The following is a 14,057-nucleotide window of genomic DNA, read 5'->3' as shown; positions in this document are numbered from 1 at the left end:
GTTCGTATAGCATTTAGCCGTACCCTTAACCTACGTCTCCTCTGTTCCTCTGGTGATGTAGAGGTTAATCCAGGTCCTGCAGTGCCTAGCCCCACTCCCCAGGTGCTCTCATTTGTTGACTTCGGTAACCGTAAAAGCCTTGGTTTCATGCATGTTAACATTAGAAGCCTACTCCCTAAGTTTGTTTTACTCACTGCTTTAGCACACTCTGCCAACCCGGATGTCGTAGCCGTGTCTGAATCCTGGCTTAGGAAAACCACCAAAAACCCTGAGATCTCCATCGCTAAGTATAACATTTTCCACCAAGATAGAACTGCCAAAGGGGGCGGTGTTACAATCTACTGCAAAAATAGCCTGCAGAGTTCTGTATTACTATCCAAGTCTGTACCCAAACAATTCAAGCTTCTACTTCTAAAAAACAAGTCTCTCACTGTTGCCGCTTGCTATAGACCTCCCTCTGCCCCCAGCTGTGCCCTCGACACCATATGTGAATTGATTGCCCCCCATCTATCTTCTGAGCTCGTGCTACTAGGTTACCTAAACTGGGACATGCTTAACACCCCGGCCATCCTACAATCTAAGCTTGATGCCCTCAATCTCACACAAATTATCAATGAGCCTACCAGGTACAACTCCAAATCCGTAAACACGGGCACCCTCATAGATGTCATCCTAACTAACTCGCACTCCAAATACACCTCTGCTGTTTTCAATCAAGATCTCAGCGATCAATGCCTCATTGCCTGCATCCATAATGGGTCTGCGACCAAACGACCACCCCTCATCACTGTCAAATGCTCCCTAAAACACTTCTGCGAGCAGGCCTTTCTAATCGACCTGGCAGGGGTATCCTGGAATGACATTGACCTCATCCCGTCAGTAGATGATGCCTGGCTATTCTTTAAAAGTGCCTTCCCATCTTAAATAAGGATGCCCCATTCAAAAAATGTAGAACTAGGAATAGATATAGTCCTTGGTTCACTCCAGACCTGTCTGCCCTTGACCAGCACAAAAACATCCTGTGGCGTTCTGCATTAGCATCGAATAGCCCCCGTGATATGCAACTTTTCAGGGAAGTTAGGAACAAATATACACAGGCAGTTAGGAAAGCTAAGCCTAGCTTTTTCAAACAGAAATTTGCATCCTGTAGTACAAACTCAAAAAAGTTCAGGGACACTGTAAAGTCCATGGAGAATAAGAGCACCTCCTCCCAGCTGCCCACTGCTCTGAGGCTAGGAAACACTGTCACCACCGATAAATCCGCTATAATTGAGAATTTCAATAAGCATTTCTCTACAGCTGGCCATGCTTTCCACCTGGCTACCCCTACCCCGGTCAACTGCCCGGCACCCTCCACAGCAACCCGCCAAAGCCCCCACCATTTCTCCTTCACCCAAATCCAGATAGCTGATGTTCTGAAAGAGCTGCAAAATCTGGACCCCTACAAATCAGCCGGGCTAGACAATCTGGAACCTCTCTATCTAAAATTATCTGCCGAAATTGTTGCAACCCCTATTACTAGCCTGTTCAACCTCTCTTTCGTATCGTCTGAGATTCCCAAAGATTGGAAAGCTGCCGCGGTCATCCCCCCTCTTCAAAGGGGGTGACACTCTACCACCTAACTGGGGAACAAAATGTAACCTTGCGTAATACCCTAGATGCAGTCGCACCCCTAAAAACAAAAACCATTTGTCATAAGAAATTAGCACCCTGGTATACAGAAAATACCATAGCCCTGAAGCAAGCTTCCAGAAAATTGGAACGGAAATGGCACTACACCAAACTGGAAGTCTTCCGACTAGCTTGGAAAGACAGTACCGTGCAGTATCAAAGAGCCCTCACTGCTGCTCGGTCATCCTATTTTTCCAACTTAATTGAGGAGAATAAGAACAATCCAAAATGTATTTTTGATACTGTGGCAAAGCTAACTAAAAAGCAGCATTACCCAGGACAGGATGGCTTTCACTTCAGCAGTGATAAATTCATTAACTTCTTTGACAAAAAGATCATGATCATTAGAAAGCAAATTATGGACTCCTCTTTAAATCTGCGTATTCCTCCAAAGCTCAGTTGTCCTGAGTCTGCACAACACTGCCAGGATGAAGGATCAAGGGAGACACTCAAGTTTTTTACACTCAAGTTTTTTAATACTATATCCCTTGACACATTTATGAAAATAGTCTTGGCCTCTAAAACTTCAAGTTGCATACCGGACCCTATTCCAACTAAACTACTGAAAGACCAGCTTCCTGTGCTTGGCCCTCCTATGTTGAACATAATAAACGGCTCCCTATCCACCGGATGTGTACCAAACTCACTAAAAGTGGCAGTAATAAAGCCTCTCTAGAAAAAGCCAAATCTTGACCCAGAAATCGGCCTATATCGAATCTCCCATTCCTCTCAATTGAAAAAAAAGCTGTTGCGCTGCAACTCACTGCCTTCCTGAAGAAAAACAATGTATACGAAAGTCTGGTTTTAGACCCCATCATAGCACTGAGACTGCACTCGTGAAGCTGGTAAATTACCTTTTAATGGCATGAGACCAAGGCTCTGGATCTGTCCTCGTGCTCCTAGACCTTAGTGCTGCTTTTGATACCATCGATCACCACATTCTTTTGGAGAGATTGGAAACCCAAATTGGTCTACACGGACAAGTTCTGGCCTGGTTTAGATCTTATCTGTCAGAAAGATATCAGTTTGTTCTGTGGATGGTTTGTCTTCTGACAAATCAACTGTACATTTCGGTGTTCCTCGAGGTTCCGTTTTAGGACCACTATTGTTTTCACTATATATTTTACCTCTTGGTGATGTCATTCGGAAACATAATATTAACGTTCACTGCTATGCGGACGATACACAGAACTCAAAATTGCCCTCCCTGGAAACCAGTGTTTCAAACATAAGGAAGTGGATGGTGGCAAATATTTTACTTTTAAACTCAGACAAAACAGAGGTGCTAGTTCTAGGTCCCAAGAAACAAAGAGATCTTCTGTTGGATCTGACAATTAATCTTGATGGTTGTACAGTCGTCTTAAATTAAACTGTGAAGGACCCCGGCATTACTCTGGACCCTGATCTCTCTTTTGACGAACATATCAAGAATATTTCAAGGACACCTTTTTTCCATCTTCGTAACATTGCAAAAATCGGGAACTTTCTGTCCAAAAATTATGCAGAAAAATGTATCCATGCTTTTGTCACTTCTAGATTAGACTACTGCAATCCTATACATTCCGGCTACCCAGGATGAAGCACTAAATAAACTTCAGTTTCAGGTTCAGGTTTTACTGATAACCTACAAAGCATTACATGGGCTTGCTCCTACCTATATTTTTCAGATTTGGTCCTGCCGTACATACCTACATGTACGCTACAGTCACAAGACGCAGGCCTCCTATAGAGGCTTTCTCCTATAGAGCTCCAGGTTTATGGAATGGTCTGCCTATCCATGTGAGAGACGCAGACTCGGTCTCGACCTTTAAGTCTTTATTGAAGACTCATCCCTTCAGTAGGTCCTATGATTGAGTGGAGTCTGGCCCAGGGGTGTGAAGCTGAACGGAAAAGCACTGGAGCGGCGAACCACACTTTCTGTCTCTGCCTGGCCGGTTCCCCTCTCTCCACTGGGATTCTCTGCCTCTAACCCTATTACAGGGGCTGAGTCACTGGCTTACTTGTGCTCTTCCATGCCGTCCCTAAGAGGGGTGCGTCACTTGAGTGGGTTGAGTCAGTGACGTGATATCTCTCCCTCCCTCTCTCGGACTCCCTCTCTCGGACTCCCTCTCTCGGACTCCCACTCTCGGACTCCCTCTCTCGGAATCCCTCTCTCGGACTCCCTCCCTCGGACTCCCTCCCTCGGACTCCCTCTCTCGGACTCCCTCTCTCGGACTCCCTCTCTCGGACTCCCTCTCTCGGACTCCCTCTCTCGGACTCCCTCTACCACACCTGCTGTCTCTAACTCTGAATGATCGGCAATGATGTAAAAAGGGCTTTATAAATACATTTGATTGATTGATTGATGTAAGCCACAAAAAATGCATTGGAGAGTCCAGTGGCGTAGTCAAGTGTCTCAGCTCTACAACTGAAACATACTAAAGGGTGAGCGCCAAAGGGAACTCCCCTTTAAAAGATCACAGGTTTGTAAGCCAATCATAACTGACAGTAAAGAAGAATATTTACCTCTCCAGGTCACCGCACAGAGAGAGGCAGGTGGCAAGTCATTTCACAAGACACAGAGAAGACCGGAACAAGTGACATCATTGTTACTGTCAAACTCTCTCCGTCAAGCAAATATTTTCTTCTCCATGACAACATTTCAGAGGGAAGTTTGCAAGAGCAGAGGCAACTGAGACAGTGTGTTAGGGGGAAGACGTCCATAAAAGATAAACAAACGACATTGTTCCACTATATAGAGAATAGGGTTCCATTTGGGACGCAGACACTGAGACACAAACATTGCTCCCCAAACAAGCTGCTATAAAGAATATCCAATGTTCCAGTACAGTAGTAGACAGGGCTGTGGTGGAATATCTAAGCATACAGTACTGTAGGAGTTTTCTAAGTGTATGATTTGAACTCGGGCAGCTTTACGAGGCATGGGCACCATATGATGCTATTCACTCTAAAACAAAGAGAGTCTGCCCAGTGTTTCTGATTCAGACCCATCTGCAGTAGAAATATACAGTATCTGTCAAAAGTTTGGACACACCTACAGTACTCATTCAAGGGTTTTTCTTTAATTTGACTATTTTCTACATTGTAGAATAATAGTGAAGACATCAAAACTATGAAATAACACATATGGAATCATGTAGTAACCAAAAAAAGTGTTAAACAAATCAAAATATATTTTATATTTAAAATTCTTCAAAGTAGCCACCCTTTGCCTTGATGACAGTGTTGCACACTCTTGGCATTCTCTCAACCAGCTTCATGAGGTAGTTACCTGGAATTCATCTCAATTAACAGGTGTTTAAAGTTAATTTGTGGAATTTCTTTCCTTCTTAATGTGTTTCAGCCAATCAGTTGTGTTGTGACAAGGTAAAGGTGGTATACAGAAGAAATCCCTATTAGGTAAAAGACCAAGTCCATATTATTGCAAGAACAGCTTAAATAAGCAAAGACAAATGACAGTCCATCATTACTTTAAGAAATGAAAGTCAGTCAATCAGGAAAATGTCAAGAACTTTGAACGTTTCTTCAAGTGCAGTCGCAAAAACCTGGCTCTTACGAGGACCGCCACAGGAAAAGAAGACCCAGAGTTACCTCTGCTGCAGAGGATAAGTTCATTAGAGTTACCAGCCTCAGAAATTGCAGCCCAAATAAATGCTTCACATAGTTCAAGTAACAGACATCTCAACATCAACTGTTCAGAGGAGACAGGAATCAGGCCTTCATGGTCGAATTGCTGCAAAGAAACCACTACTAAAAGACACCAATAAGAAGAAGAGACTTGCTTGGGCCAAGAAACACGAGAAATTGACATTAGACTGGTGGAAATCTGTCCTTTGGTCTGATGAGTCCAAATTTGAGAATTCTGGTTCCAAAAGCCATGTCTTTGTGAGAAACAGTAGGTAAACGGATGATCTCCGGAGGTGTGGTTTCCACCGTGAAGCTTGGAGGAGGTGGTGTGATGGTGCTTTGCTGGTGACACTGTCTGTGATTTATTTACAATTCAAGGCACACTTTACCAGCATGGCTACCACAGCATTCTGCAGCGATACGCCATCCCATCTGGTTTGCGCTTAGTGGGACTATCATTTGTTTTTCAACAGGACAATGACGCAACACACCTCCAGGCTCTGTAAGGGTTATTTGACCAAGGAGAGTGATGGAGTGCTGCATCAGATGACCTGACATCCACAATCACCCAACCTCAACCCAATTGAGATGGTTTGGGATGAGTTGGACCGCAGAGTGAAGGAAAAGCAGCCAACAAGGGCTCAGCATATGTGGGAACTCCTTCAAGACTGTTGGAAAAGCATTCCAGGTGAAGCTGGTTGAGAGAATGCCAAAAGTGTGCAAAGCTGCCATCAAGGTAAAAGGTGGCTACTTTGAAGAATCTCAAATATAAAATATATTTTGATTTGTTTAACACTTTTTTGGTTACTACATGAATCCATATGTGTTATTCCACAGTTTTGATGTCTTCACTATTATTCTACAATGTAGAAAATAGTAAAACATTAAGAAAAACCCTTGAATGAGTACTGTAGGTGTGTCCAAACTTTTGACTGGTACTCTATATATATATATATATATTTACGTTATTTTACCAGATAAGTTGACTGAGAACACATTCTCAGTTACAACAACAACCTGGGGAATAGTTACAGGGAAGAGGAGATTAATGAGCCTATTGGAAGCTGGGGATGATTTGCTGGCCATGATGGTATGAGGGCCAGATTGGGAATTTAGCCAGGACACTGGGGTTAACACCCCTACTCTTATGATAAGTACCATGGAATCTTTAATGACCACAGAGAGTCAGGACACCAGTTTAACATCCCATCCAAAAGACAGCACCCTACACAGGGCAATGTCACCAATCACTGCCCTGGGGCATTGGGATATTTTTTTTTCAGAACAGAGGAAAGAGTGTCTCCTACTGGCTGTCCAACATCACTTCCAGCAGCATCTGGTCTCCCATTCAGGGACTGACCAAGACCAACCCTGCTTAGCTTCAGAGGCAAGCCAGCAGTGGAATGCAGGGTGGTATGCTGCAGGTATTCTGGTGAGAACATAGACTATATTGGCATCTGTATGGGCAACATGGTCTACAGACAGTGTCTGCCAGTCTATCTGTCCATATTTACATTTCTGGACTAGGCTGCTGCAGCGATCCTCTTGGCCCAGGTCCATCCAGCCCGTATAGTTAAGGAAACACCACTTTGATCTCCCCAACAAAGCCCTCTCCTACCTCCCTCTTTCCCCTCTTGTCACGCCCTGGCCTTAGTATTCTTTGTTTCCTTTATTATTTTAGTTAGGTCAGGGTGTGACATGGGGAATGTATGTGTTTTTGTATTGTCTAGGGTGGTAGTATGGTTTAGGGGGTTAAGTAGAGTAGATGGGTTTGTGTTTAGTGTAGGTGTCTAGCTGTGTCTATGGTTGCCTGAATGGTTCTCAATCAGAGACAGATGTCATTAATTGTCTCTGATTGGGAGCCATATTTAAGACAGCCATAGGCACTAGGTTAATGTGGGTAATTGTCTATGTTGTACGTTTGTAGCTTGTGTGTGCACTTACGTCTTTAGCTTCACGTTTGTTGTTTTGGTTTCAGTTTGTTAAAGTGTTCGTTGCGTGTTTTTTCCTTTTCTCTAAAATAAAAGAGAATGTATTTTGCACACGCTGCGCCTTGGTCCACTCTCTCTCAGCAAGACGATCGTGACACCTCTCCTCACCTCCTCAGAACAGCAACACGTGACTGCCAGGGCTTGGGGCTACCAGGGAGTAATGATTTGGGGTAATGTTAAAAAAAAATGGGTTGAGTCACAGTCAGGTAGAAGAGATTTTGAAATAATTTGTCTAGTGATGCCAGGTTCAGTTGGCAGCCCTTTACTTGGACACATGTTTTCTTATCCCAGACAAAGTCATTGTCCATGCCTGCCCACTATGCGCCTGGTACAGTAGAGAACAGACTAGTGAACCATTATATAGAGATAGCCTAACATGACCCTGCTCTGGCTGGATGGATTGGCTCCAGGTACCATAGCCACCAGCCAAGCATGACCAATGAATGTGGCTGTGAAGAGCGCAAAACCACAACACAGTATAGAGCCTTGAAACCGTCACAAGTTAGATTAGTTTGCTTCCAGGCTTTGCACTCTGACTCTCCCGTGACACGAAACGACTACATGTCCTCTCTTTCTCTCACACACACTCCTTGGTTCTCTCTCACATGTACACAAGAGCGCGCACACACACACACCACGCCAGACTCATTAGTCCAATCATCATCCTATCTGAGAGATGTGTATTATGGTAGGAGCTGTGGGACTGGAGAAGAATAGACGGACCGGGCAAGAGGATCAGAGGGGTATTCTCTCTCTCTCCACCCTGGCCTCCCTCCCTCTCCTTGCCCTGGCCCGTCCAGAGAGAACCGTGCTCCAGCTCTGTGTAGAGGCCGACTCAAGATACATGTATATGGTGCTGTTGGTGCACACGGTGAGTATGAGAAAAACAACTCCCAAACAGACTGATATAGAGTGTCAAGAAAAAGTATGTGAACCCTTTGGAATTACCAGGATTTCTGCATAAATTGGTCATAAAATTTGATCTGATCTTCATCTAAGTCACAACAATAGACAAACACAGTACGCTTAAACTAATAAACACACAAATTATTATATTTTTCTTGTCTATATTTAATATATAATTTAAACGGGTTGTAAAAAGTATGTGAACCCCTAGGCTAATGACTTCTCCAAAAGCTAATTGGAGTCAGGAGTCAGCTAACCTGCAGTCCAGTCAATGAGACGAGATTGGAGATGTTGGTTAGAGCTGCGCTGCCCTAAAAAAAAATGTTTTTCTTCTTTGCTATTCACTAGAAGCATTGTCTGATGTGAACCACGCCTCGAACAAAGAGATCTCAGAAGACCTAAGATTAATAATTGTTGACTTGCATAAAGCTGGAAAGGTTTACAAAAGTATCTCTAAAAGCCTTGATGTTCATCAGGCCACGGTAAGACAAATTGTCTATAAATGGAGAAAGTTCAGCACTGTTGCTACTCTCCCTAGGAGTGGCCGTCCTGCAAAGATGACTGCAAGAGCACAGTGCAGAATGCTCAATGAGGTTAAGAAGAATCCTAGAGTGTCAGCTAAAGATTTACAGAAATCTCTGGAACATGCTAACATCTCGTCTACGATACAGAAAACACTAAACAAGAATGGTGTTCATGGGAGGACACCACAGAAGAAGCGACTGCTGTCCAACAAAAACATTGCTGCACTGAAATTTCCAAAACTGCACCTGGATGTTCCACAGTGCTACTGGCAAAATATTCTGTGGACAGATGAAACTACTGTGTAGTTGTTTGGAAGGAACACACAACACCATGTGTGGAGAAAAAAATGCACAACACACCAACATCAAAACCTCATCCAAAATGTAAAGTATGGTGGAGGGAGCATCATGGTCTGGGGCTGCTTTGCTGCCTTCAGGACCTGGACAGCTTGCTATCATCGACGTTTATCAAGACATTTTGCAGGAGAATGTTAGGCTGTCCGCCAATTGAAGCTCAACAGAAGAAAATACGCCTTCTGGGGTGGCCCAGTCAGAGTCCTGACCTCAACCCGATTGAGATGCTGTGGCATGACAGCAAGAGAGTTGTTCATCCCAAGAATATTGCTGAACTGAAACAATTTTGTAAAGAGGAATGGTCCAACATTCTTCCTGACCGTTGTGCAGGTCTGATCCGCAACTACAGAAAACGTTTGGTTGAGGTTATTGCTGCCAAAGGAGGGTCAACCAGTTATTAAATCCAAGGGTTCACTTTTTCCACCCTGCACTGTGAATGTTTACACGGTGAGTTCAATAAAGACATGAAAATGTATAATTGTTTGTGTGTTATTAGTTTAAGCAGACTGTGTCTATTGTTGTGACCTAGATGAATATCAGATCAGAAATCCAGGTATTTCCAAAGGGTTCACATACTTTTTCTTGCCACTGTAGTTCCCTATTATGACACGGTAGTGCAGAGGTCAGAAAAAGACAAACTGTTCTTCAATGTTCTCTTTGTCTTACATTGTTCTCTCTCCAGTGAAATGGTCTGTGGTGTCCATTTGATATTTCAGAGGCGTTCCATGTTTTTACTAGCTCTCAGGGAGACACACGAGAACACTTTCTTCTTCCACACTGAGCTACTCTGTGGATCTCTGTGTGTGTCTCTCTGCTATTTAATCAGTGCGCAGGTGCACATTTTTCACAGTCAGGTCTGGAGAATTAGCGACCCAAGTGCAGCTAGGTTATGCAACCTTAGCAAAGACACACTAACTCTGACTGACTGATATAAAGACCCACAATTCATCCACCAGTGTGTCTGCACAGACACATCAGATGCTATGAAAACAGAGTGAAACACTACCCCTCATGTTTAGCTCATCGAGGGCCACTTCAGTCAGTGTAGAGTTACAGTGAGAAACCGTCATTTATGAATGGGGTCTGGGTCTGTCTGGGCTGAGGAGACAACAGGAGACCTCGACCCTGATCCGCCTCTTCCTCCTTCTGCTCCCTTCCTGCCCTCCTTCCTTGCCCCCCAGAGCTGGGATTACCGAGGGTTCAACCAGGGAGAAATGGGAGCGGTTGAGGAAGGGGAAGAGGGAGGGAGGTTACAATACAAAACAAGCTCCATAACTGTGGAATTAATGGAGCGTATTAATTTACGAAGTGACTGCGGTTCAGGATTGTCTGGAACCTGACTTGCTGTTGCAGAAAATACAGAGATTTCTATGCATGCAGGATCCACTAGCCTACCTCCTTTCAGCTGCTTCTCAGTGCTCAGTCACTCCGCTGCCACTTGTACACGAAACAGTTCGAACAAACATATTTATTTGTCTGCTGTAACAGTAGGCTATTGCAAACATAAGCATGACACAAACAGGTTGTCAAGCAATTTAATGTTTTTCCAGGAGGGGTGATATATGCAGCTATTTAGGCCAGCTATGTAGCCTACACAGCATATCACACAAGCAAGACACAGGCAGGCAGTCAATAGCAATTTCATGTTATTTTTCCATCATCATTGAAAACATTGACTCCTGACTATATGGCAGCATAACTATAAAGATTACATCATCACACAAAGCGCTAATTGTTTTGCCCCAATGCAATGTGAAGACTGCGTCTTGCTTGTGCTACAGCAATATCCATTCCAACAGACAGAGAAAGTTGTAGCCGGCTCTTCATTTATATTTTTGGAACGTTCGTTTGAATTGCAGCTGTTCAGAAATATGCGTCAGAGACAGACATAGGCTACATCATCATATCGATCATATTGGTTGAGGGTTCAGAAGAGGGTGAGTAAAGAGAGAAACGTGAATGTGTGTTAATAACACACGCGCAGAACGTGATTCGGATCCTTACATTTGACAAATACGTTTCTGGAGGGCAGGGGCGAAAACTCTGTATTCATAGCCTCAGCCATTCAATTATTGCTCCTCTCCTTCTGTACTGTAGACAGATTAACCTGTCCTGTCCTGTCCCAATGAAAGGCCAGTAGGCTCCTGTAAGCCTCCCAGGAGGGACAGTCATAGACAGGAACTTGACGATCCTGTCTGTCTGCAGATCTTTCAATTGCAAAACAAATGACTATGCTAGATACTGATGACTAGTGTTTATGACTATGAAGGTGTGTGTTAATGATTACATGTGTGCAAAACACTACAAGAGACCTGCTGTCTCTAAATCTGAATGATCAGCTATGAAAAGCCAACTGACATTTACTCCTGAGGTGCTGACCTGTTGCACTCTCTACAACCACTGTGATTATTATTATCTGACCCTGCTGATCATCTATGAACGTTTGAACATCTTGGCCATGTTCTGTTATAATCTCCACCCGGCACAGCCAGAAGAGGACTGGCCACCCCTCAAGGCCTGGTTCCTCTCTCGGTTTCTTCCTAGGTTCCTGCCTTTCTAGGGAGTGTTTCCTAGCCACCATGCTTCTACACCTGCATTGCTTGCTGTTTGGGGTTTTAGGCTGGTTATCTGTACAGCACTTTGAGATATCAGCTGATGTAGAAAGGGCTTCATAAATACATTTGATTGATTGATTGATTGATTGATTGAAGAGAGGCAGAACGTATTCCTGTTCTCTCCCAGCTGAATAAATAACCGTGCAGTATAAATAATAGGCTACTTACTTTGGGCCAAACGCTTAGCATACAGGGTCTCTCTGAACAAGGCCACCTGTTTCTTCAGATGTTTTATATAGCCAGTACTGTTACTACAAGCAAACTAGTAACAGACACAGATAGAATCAGAAATTATGAATGAGCATGTGTAGCTCTCGAGCTTCGCATATTATCGACATGCACTGACATGCTGTACAGTACAATATTCAACAACACAGTCACAACACAGGTGCACTGCACAACAGGCTGTGCCAGTCTCTTTCTGCTGTGTGTTTGGCATGACAACGACAAGGATGTTGGCTGCTAGACAGTGACACACTAACCATCAGGTTACAGCCCGTCAGGCTGACCACCAGGTTACAGCCCATCAGGCTGACCACCAGGTTACAGCCCATCAGGCTGACCACCAGGTTACAGCCCATCAGGCTGACCACCAGGTTACAGCCCATCAGGCTGACCACCAGGTTACTGCCCATCAGGCTGACCACCAGGTCACTGCCCATCAGGCTGACCACCAGGTCACTGCCCATCAGGCTGACCACCAGGTCACTGCCCATCAGGCTGACCACCAGGTCACTGCCCATCAGGCTGACCACCAGGTCACTGCCCATCAGGCTGACCACCAGGTTACTGCCCATCAGGCTGACCACCAGGTTACAGCACATCAGGCTGACAACTTCTCCTGGAAGCACAAGGAAAAACCACAAAATCCACATGCTTGTAGCATTCTTATCGTGTAGTACTCTAGTAGACCAACAACGAACTGTAACAACATTGAACAAACAGAGCCAAAACCGAGCGCCAGACATTGTCTCCGTGTGCCAATGAACCAGTTAGAGGGATCTATGTGATAGTGATATGTGACAGTAACATAGACGGACTATAGATGAATAGGAGAACACAGGGTCAGTCATCACCATCATACAGATAAAACTCATTAACTGTCCTCCAAAACCAATAAACTGACAAAAGCTATGGAATTGAGTGAGGGAGGGAAAATCCACTTTAATGTTGCTTAACAGAGAGCCTACTATCTCTGGATGAAGGGAATTTGTTGGTATAGAGCTGATATAATCTCTTGTGGACAGATCTACGTCAACATAACTGGTACCATAGAATCCGTCAGGAAGGAATGGGATGTGTCGGGTAACGAGCAACAGTAGTTCCAATGTTTTTTTTTAGCACTGGTTATTGTATCACTGGTTATTGTATTACTGGTTATTGTATCACTGGTTATTGTATCACTGGTTATTGTATCACTGGTTATTGTATCACTGGTTATTTTATCACAGGTTATTTTATCACAGGTTATTTTATCACAGGTTATTTTATCACTGGATATTTTATCACTGGATATTTTATCACAGGTTATTTTATCACTGGTTACTCCTTGTTCTAGCATCTCTTGATTCCTTCTCTTAACACGTATGGTGGAGGCTGCCGAGAGGACAGCTCATAATAATGGCTGGAACGGAGTGAATGGATACCGTGTGTGTGTGTGTGTGTGTGTGTGTGTGTGTGTGTGTGTGTGTGTGTGTGTGTGTGTGTGTGTGTGTGTGTGTGTGTGTGTGTGTGTGTGTGCGCGCAGGTCACAGTAGCATCTTGCAGATAGTCTGAGGGGGAACATTCTAATGAATGAGGGCCAATCCTCTGGAAGCAGTGCCAAACACAAGACACTAGACAGACAGAGACCCAGACCCGGGGCCAGAACCAGGCCAAGCCAGGCTGGATCAAACCAGAGCCAACAGACCAGGGAAAACCCCGAGGGCCTGAGGATTCTTCTTCAAACAAACCCAGAGACAGTTAGAGCTCACTGGAAATCCCCCCTGCCCTCTTTGTTGTTCTAAATGAGCTTTAAGAGGAAAATAATCCGTTAGTGTTTCCTGTCTTCCTGCCGTGGTCTTTTAAAGGTAAGGAGGGAGGACATACAGTATTGCTGCTCGTTCTTGACTGTGTGGTGTGTAGACAAATGCTTAGAGAGGTCAGTCTGAAAGGTCATGTCAGCAACTGACAACCTGCTCTTTGCAGTTTTCTACGATGGATTCCCCTCGCTGAGCTTCCGTGACATGAGAGGTTGTGATGGCTTTTCTGACAAACGTGAGTTCAGAGTTTAAATATACTGTATGTTCCATGCATCTTTGCCAGGTGGTTTATAAGAGAAAAATAAACTCTTAATGATAAGATATGATAGGGAAGTCTATGATCTGTTC

The 14,057-nt window shown here is 44.1% G+C and overlaps 1 protein-coding gene across 27 annotated transcripts in view; it reads right to left on the bottom strand.

The window, feature by feature from the left end:
• The window catches only part of LOC139544197 (formin-binding protein 1-like), a 123,630-nt gene that overhangs the window by 54,215 nt on the left and 55,358 nt on the right, over nt 1-14,057 (bottom strand). The window lies entirely within an intron of this gene.

This window comes from Salvelinus alpinus, chromosome 18 (genome assembly GCF_045679555.1).
Source record: "Salvelinus alpinus chromosome 18, SLU_Salpinus.1, whole genome shotgun sequence".
Taxonomy (NCBI): domain Eukaryota; kingdom Metazoa; phylum Chordata; class Actinopteri; order Salmoniformes; family Salmonidae; genus Salvelinus; species Salvelinus alpinus.
Note: the sequence above shows the minus strand (reverse complement) of the source record. Positions and strands in the feature narration are given on the sequence as shown.